The sequence below is a fragment of the Rissa tridactyla genome, chromosome 6 (genome assembly GCF_028500815.1).
Source record: "Rissa tridactyla isolate bRisTri1 chromosome 6, bRisTri1.patW.cur.20221130, whole genome shotgun sequence".
Lineage (NCBI taxonomy): Eukaryota > Metazoa > Chordata > Aves > Charadriiformes > Laridae > Rissa > Rissa tridactyla.
In genome coordinates, this window is record NC_071471.1 from 71,240,203 (window position 1) to 71,246,855 (window position 6,653).

Below are 6,653 nucleotides of genomic sequence, written 5' to 3' on the forward strand. Positions count from 1 at the left end.
ATGTCCATAATGCATTTGTCTTGAGATGAACTGGTGAATCTGCTAACTCTTCAGGCAGTTATTGGAGTTTTTAGAGATATTTTATCAAGTCAGCCTTTATGCCTTTTGTAAAGATCGGGAAGGACATGTGATGATGCTGGGGAGGGGATAAAGTTTGGTTGCTCGCATCAAGGTTTTATATATATAAAAGATGCATAAAATCCCATCGTCTCTTAAACTAATACTCCGTATGTTAAATAGGGGGCATTATGGGTGATGCATTTTGAGAAGTAGGCTCCTGACCTACATTTCCGCAGTGGAACTTGCCCATGGGTATTTCCACTTTAGCCTACCTTTAGGTTCAATATATTTAGTTTCTCGGCGTCTGCTTTCAAGGTTTACATAGACTTCAGTTCTATTTAATTAATATTTTAAGCCTGTGCCTCTGCCTTGACGAGAAAACGATCCCTTCCAAATGCTGCAAATGTGTTTTATTTGAAATTGCATCCGAACAAACGGCTCGGTGCACATTAATCTCTTCTGTTTCCGAAGCTTTCCGTAGCTTTCCATCTTCAGCATCTCCATCTTCCTCTTTGGCATGGAGGCTCTACACATGGAATTTAATTCACCAAAGTCATCTGCCTATGGTAGCATCTCCGTTGCCCTGACTACCCTTTCAGAACATTTGTTACTGAAACCAGTAAGATATTTACTTACATTTTAGCAGGTCTTTGAAAATGGTCATTACCAGAATATATCATTATGGGTGAAGTATCCTGATTTTAATCTGCCTGTTGATATTTACTTCATGTAACGACAGTATGTGCCCTGTAAATAACACACTGCGTCTCAGGAAATGAAAGGTGTTTTGAATAAATAAATAATGGCTTGCTGACTACTGAGTCTCCTGGCTTTGGTAATGTACTGTGTAAGAGAAAGTAAATAGAAATCTCCTTCTGGGCATTTCCAAACATCAAAATGCCCTCTGCATTTTGTTCTGGTTAAATATACAACCCCGTCAGAAGCCTCCAGACCCCTGTTTAGATGGCCTTGCAAATGAATATCACAGATATTGCAGTAATCCCAGCCACTGCAAGGAAAAATGAATTGTTGTTGGAGGTAGGGGATTTTTTAATGAAAAGTCCCGGCAACACAAGAGACGTGTTTAAAACCTAGTGATGTCTAGTTGCTTAATGACGACTTATGATACTGGGAGCACTGGAGTGCTGTGCGTGTTTGGGGGGCTGTGGGTGACTTTTGGCAAACGTGATTTTCTGCTCGGAGTTTAAAGGCTGTGATGTGCAATGGCCACGTCAGGGTGCGTTGAGCCGTGTGACAGTCTGAGCCTGGCCTGGGCTCTAATGCAAACGGATTTACGTGCCGTGCTACACGAGGGCCCCAGGAAACAGGGCCATCCTCACGAGAGGGCAGGTGTGAAGAGGTGGTAGGTTGAGACCCTTGGCCATCCTTGTAAAACTGTCTCCAATTCCATAATTAACCTGAGCTTTAGCTGAAAAGTTGTATTTGTGGCAGGAAAAGAATGGAAACGGTGAATCCTGGTGTTGTTGGGACAGCACTTAGTCTAGCTTGATGTGGCCAGTTTGGGTGGAGACCAGCATTATACATGAAGAAATATAACGCCTCCCACTGAGACCGAACACGGAGACACGACCGGTTTGCAAATCCTGTCGCTGAATCATTTCCACAAACTATGGCTTAGGTAAAAGACAGAAATCTATCAAATGTTGTACAGATTAACTTATCACCTAGTTAAATGGGCTGTCAGTCGGGGCTGCCTGTGCTTGGCAGGGTGAATTCAAATGCATGTAAATTTCCCTGGTGGCTGACGAGCGACGGTGGTGGAGCTGTCAACTGATGACATGTGAAAATACATTAACATTGTTTAAAATATATTTGAAAGGGATAGCTCATATTTTGATAACATTTTCACAGGCAAATGATTTGTATGAGATCTGAAATACTGACCACATAATTTATGCTGGGAGGACTTTTTTTTTTTTTTTTTTTAATGGTAACTCTTCAGATATGTTTTGCGCTTAAAGGAAGCCCCCAAACAATTAACGATTACCACACAAACCGGTTTGAGTCCCATGTGCCACCATTGTACGGAGTCACTGTTCCGATAGCCTCACTTGTCACTTCCACTTGATCTTACCAAAAGTGATTAGAAACTTCAAAAGAACCAATTATACAGGCCATTGTGTTACAGACCTGGCGCTTTCTTTTAAGCCTCGTGCTCCTCCCTGCGTTTGGACTCTCCGTTTTTAATTTCGCGTCTTTGCAAGATAGATTTATTGACTTAATGAGAACGTCAGAAAACAGAAATACTAAAAGCTCCATGCTACGTAGCTTTCTCTACCATGTTCTTTTAGGGCTTAGTGGCTTCTTAGTGCCTCCCTCCACTAATATACTGGGGGCGGCACGTGGTTTGTGATGGTCACTTCATGTGTTTCCAGTTACACCAGCTACCGTTTGAGGAAGCGGCCTTGAAAGGTAAAAGAAAGATGTGGCTCACTGTAGGGAAAGGTCGTAGGATGTGAACAAGTGTTGACTGAGCTGTGTGATAAGAAAAACATTTGAAGCATGTGATTCAAGATTCATCCTTTAGTCTCGAATCTTCAGGGGTGAAAGGGGAGAACTTAGCACAGTCTAAAAACAGCAGATCTCACAGTTCAGCAGTCAACCATGGCGTCTGATACATGAAAAAAATTACTTATGCTGTCAGCTTCCATTATTTACATGATCTTTCTATGGTTGAGTCGTGGCTGTGGATGTGCAATTCAGCTAGAAAAATTGCATATTTACACAGATGGGTGCTGGCATGTGACCAAGGCTTAAGCAAAATGCATGGGTAGAGGTAGAAATCAAATACAGGGAGTGGTGAATCCGTTTTTGAGGGGTTTGGTTACAAGGTGCAAATGTTTACAGATGCTTATGACTATGAAGGGCGCTCGTGGAAATGGTGATTCTTAGGAGAAGGAAGGCACTGCAAACAGCTTGGGGTGTTTGCTCTTCCCGACTGCCTGGGGTGTCTGTATACTGGGTTTCAGAAGACGCTTCGGGGCATCTCTACCTCTTGTTTTCTTTGGAAAACAGTAGCAAGGAAAAACATGATGCAGGCGTAGTCAGAAAAGTCTGACAAAAAGACTAAAAGAAATATCTTTCCATAGAGTAGTGGAAGTTGAATGTTGGGGTGTAAATGTAGTGCCTGGGATGTGGGACAGGAGACCTGGTGGTGTGCCTTCAGAGAAGCGTCTTGTGACGAGGAAGAGGCAAAGTGTCAGGACAGAGATCCTCTTCTTTCTCATTCCCTACTTCTCTGCTGCTGTGGATTGTGCATTGGAATGAACCGTTTCCACAACAACCTGGATTACAGCACAAGTAAATCAGTGGAAGTTTACCAGAATTTATTTTCTTTTGTGCATTACAAAGGCAGGTTGGTGGGATCTGGGCATAACCACTTGCCTTAGAAACCCCCTCAGAGTGGAAACCCAGAGATGAGACGAAATCCCTAGCCTTTCCAGTGACCGTATGACACTCTTATAAATCCCTTCCTCCATCGCTGGCCATTTCTGGGATCTGCCTTTTGAATGCCATCGTCTCTAAGTGCAGAAGGGCTATAAAACATTTCGGTAATGTGCTGACTCGGTTCCCGCTGAGAAGTTTGCAGAGAGGGAGTCCTCTAGCACTGTCAACCTGAACCTAGAGCAAATGCAGATGATGGGAAAGCTTACCAGGTTCCAAACTGGAAAAGAGCTTCTGCTGCAAAGAATTTATAAAGCTTGGCATTTTACCATGATTATCTTTTTATGGAATAGCAAGGCGAGGTTTTTGTCGTGACATCGGTGGTGCGAGTTGACATCTTGCCTACCGAGCTTTCCACGTCAGTAGAAATCTTTGGCCTGTTTTTGATCTATGAAGTTCAAATGCCAGTACCACGTTGGGAGCAGGGACCTCGGTGCTGCAAGGCACAGGTAATGGGGAAACGGGGAGATGGAGGGAGGGAAAGAAGGATCGAGGGGATGGGGCCGTGCCATCAGAGAGACCGCCAAGAAGGGCAACAGGTCCTCTGTCGATATTAGTGGCCTGTGGTTAACTTGGAACAACATGTATTTCACATTAAAACACTATAAAATATTTGTAGGTGTGTTTGTGCCTTTCTTTAGGGTGTGACTCTCCCTCCCTTAAGGAGGAGAAGTGTCCTCGCGGGTTACCAGGTATTTAATACGTGGAATAGGTACACAAAATCCATTAACTTGTTAGTGAATCAATTGCATTTCCCTTGGCGGTGGTGCGATGTGCAAACCCTTTCCCTCCAAAAATATGTTGTCTCTGCAGTTGTGCATATTTTCCCTCTGCTGTTCGCAGCCTGGTTAAACCCCACGCAGTTGTACAAACTGGGGACAAAGAGCACAGAAACTCTTGCCCGTGTGGAGCATCTCCTTATGAAAACGAAGAACAAAAGGCACATAGTTTTTGTGCTGCTAAGGAAGGCAAGTAGAGCTAGGTTTCACAGAGAGAATTCATTTAGCAGAAGCTCTTGTATTGAGGAGAAAACCCGATGATAACCAGTCCGTGGTCACTTTTAACAGTTCAGAAGCTGCTGATCAGAGATGCGCTAACCTGAAAGAGTTAACGGCAAAGCAAGCCACGCAAAAGAAAACCAGTAAAGAAAACTCAGTGCCTCAACTTTAGGCACCCGGCTCACAAGCCACCGTCAGCACGTCCCTTTTGCGTCAGGTCAGCCTTGCCAGAAGCAGTATATAAGCAAGGAAGGCGAGTGACAGTAAGGCTGTAATATAAAGCTGGCCTCCGCCTCCCTCCGCATACTTCTGCTAATTGCTTTTCCCGTTACGAGGCCGGTTCCGCCCCTCGGTGTATAAATTACGCTTGTTTTGTGCAGCCGCGGATGTCAAGTCATTGTGCTGCTTTGCTTTATCACTCCTGTCCACTTACAGCTGTTTCTGACTGTCGGACGCTCCCTTTGCCGCCCTCTCTCCTCTTCGGCGCGGCTCGTGCCGCTCCCAGGTGCCTGGGAAGAGCTGCTGCAAGGGGGAAAAGTCCATTTTTCCTCTGTGGAAAACTGGCTTCTTGAACTAAACCTGTCTCTGAAGCATTTTCCACGTTCCTGTGGCTTTTTTCCGTGCCTGTCCCCTCCCAGGGAGGAGAAAACACAGGCAGAGGAGCGGGCGGCATTGCTCTGCCACCACGGGGCTCTTTGGGATGGGCACATCGTAGACATCATCCCTTTTGCACCCATTTTGTACCACACACAGCTCTTGGGCAGGACAAGACATTTCAGTTCACGTTCCCCATAACTCTCAGTCCTGCTGTGAAAAATGACATCGCTCTGTCTCTTCTTTTGTTTAAAGCTATTCCCTGAGCCCAGCTTTTTCAGGACCGGTGCCCACTAACCCCATCGTGGGAAGGTCTCGAAGTCTTACGACTTTGAAGACTATAGCTAAGGGTTTTGCTGAACAGACTGCCCAGGTGTCACTTGGCACGACAAAGCCCAGATGCTGTTTGATATATCTCAAATAAACCACTTAATTTAACTAGATTCTTTGCCCAGGTATGGAAATTTTGATGTATTTTATTTTTTTCCTCCTTTTTTTTTCCTTTTTTTTTCCTTCGAAATGATTATAGATAATAAAACAGGATGCAGAAGTTCTTCATTAAAAATGCATTTTGTAAAATTGAAACTTAAGTGTCAGGTTTTTCTAGCAGTCTGTCAAATACTTGACAATTAAAATAGCTGTTTTTAAAAATTTAATGAGACACAATAAGGACTAAATGCACAAGAAGCTTGCTCATTCTTAGGATAAAGCAGAAACATAACAAGTCCATTATATTTCCTTACAAAAATGTCCCATTTGTAAAATATGCTATAATCTATTTTTAATTAAATTAGTATATGCAATTTATTACCTGAGCTATATTTATTAATATTTAATATTTAATTTCAAATTAATTATCTAAGTGAAAGAGTGCTCAGCTGTGCTGAAGAGACTCACAAAACAGCAAGCGCCCGGCACCAGCCAAAGGAAACGCGCTTCTGCGGCAGGTGAACCTGGCGTGTGCAGCTGGCCTGTGCTTTGATGGCCAAAAAAATGTACAGAACAAGTTTTGGGCGCAGTCCTGGATGGAAATGTCAACTCAGTCAGGAGACGAACGCCTCGCGGTTGGAACTAGATGATCTTTGAGGTCCCTTCCAACTCTAACTACTCTGTGGTTCTAAGTTCTATGTTCACGAAGTTGAGAATATTTTCTGGTATTTCATCTCCAACTGTAGCCTATGTGACTGTAGGAGCATCCTGTGCAATCAAGACCCGCCCTCACAAGGTTGTATCTTCCATCCCTTTGCTGGGTAGTTTGCCCCATATATTCGCTGTGGGGAATTTGGCTTTAGGTTTCCATAATACAGGCTTTCTTTCCTCTCCTACGTGCTTTGACGAGCAGAGAAGTAGGTGCCAACTCTGACATTTAAAGTAGGATCCCTGAGTTAGCACCCAGCCTGTCACCGTGCATCATTTTGGGCTGTTGGCAAACACAAGCAGGCATCACCGCCTGGGTCACATTTGGGTCATGTTTTCAAGGTTTTCTTCACCATTATGGCAGCTGGAGAGTAGCGGGTGTTGTATTATTTGTGAGTG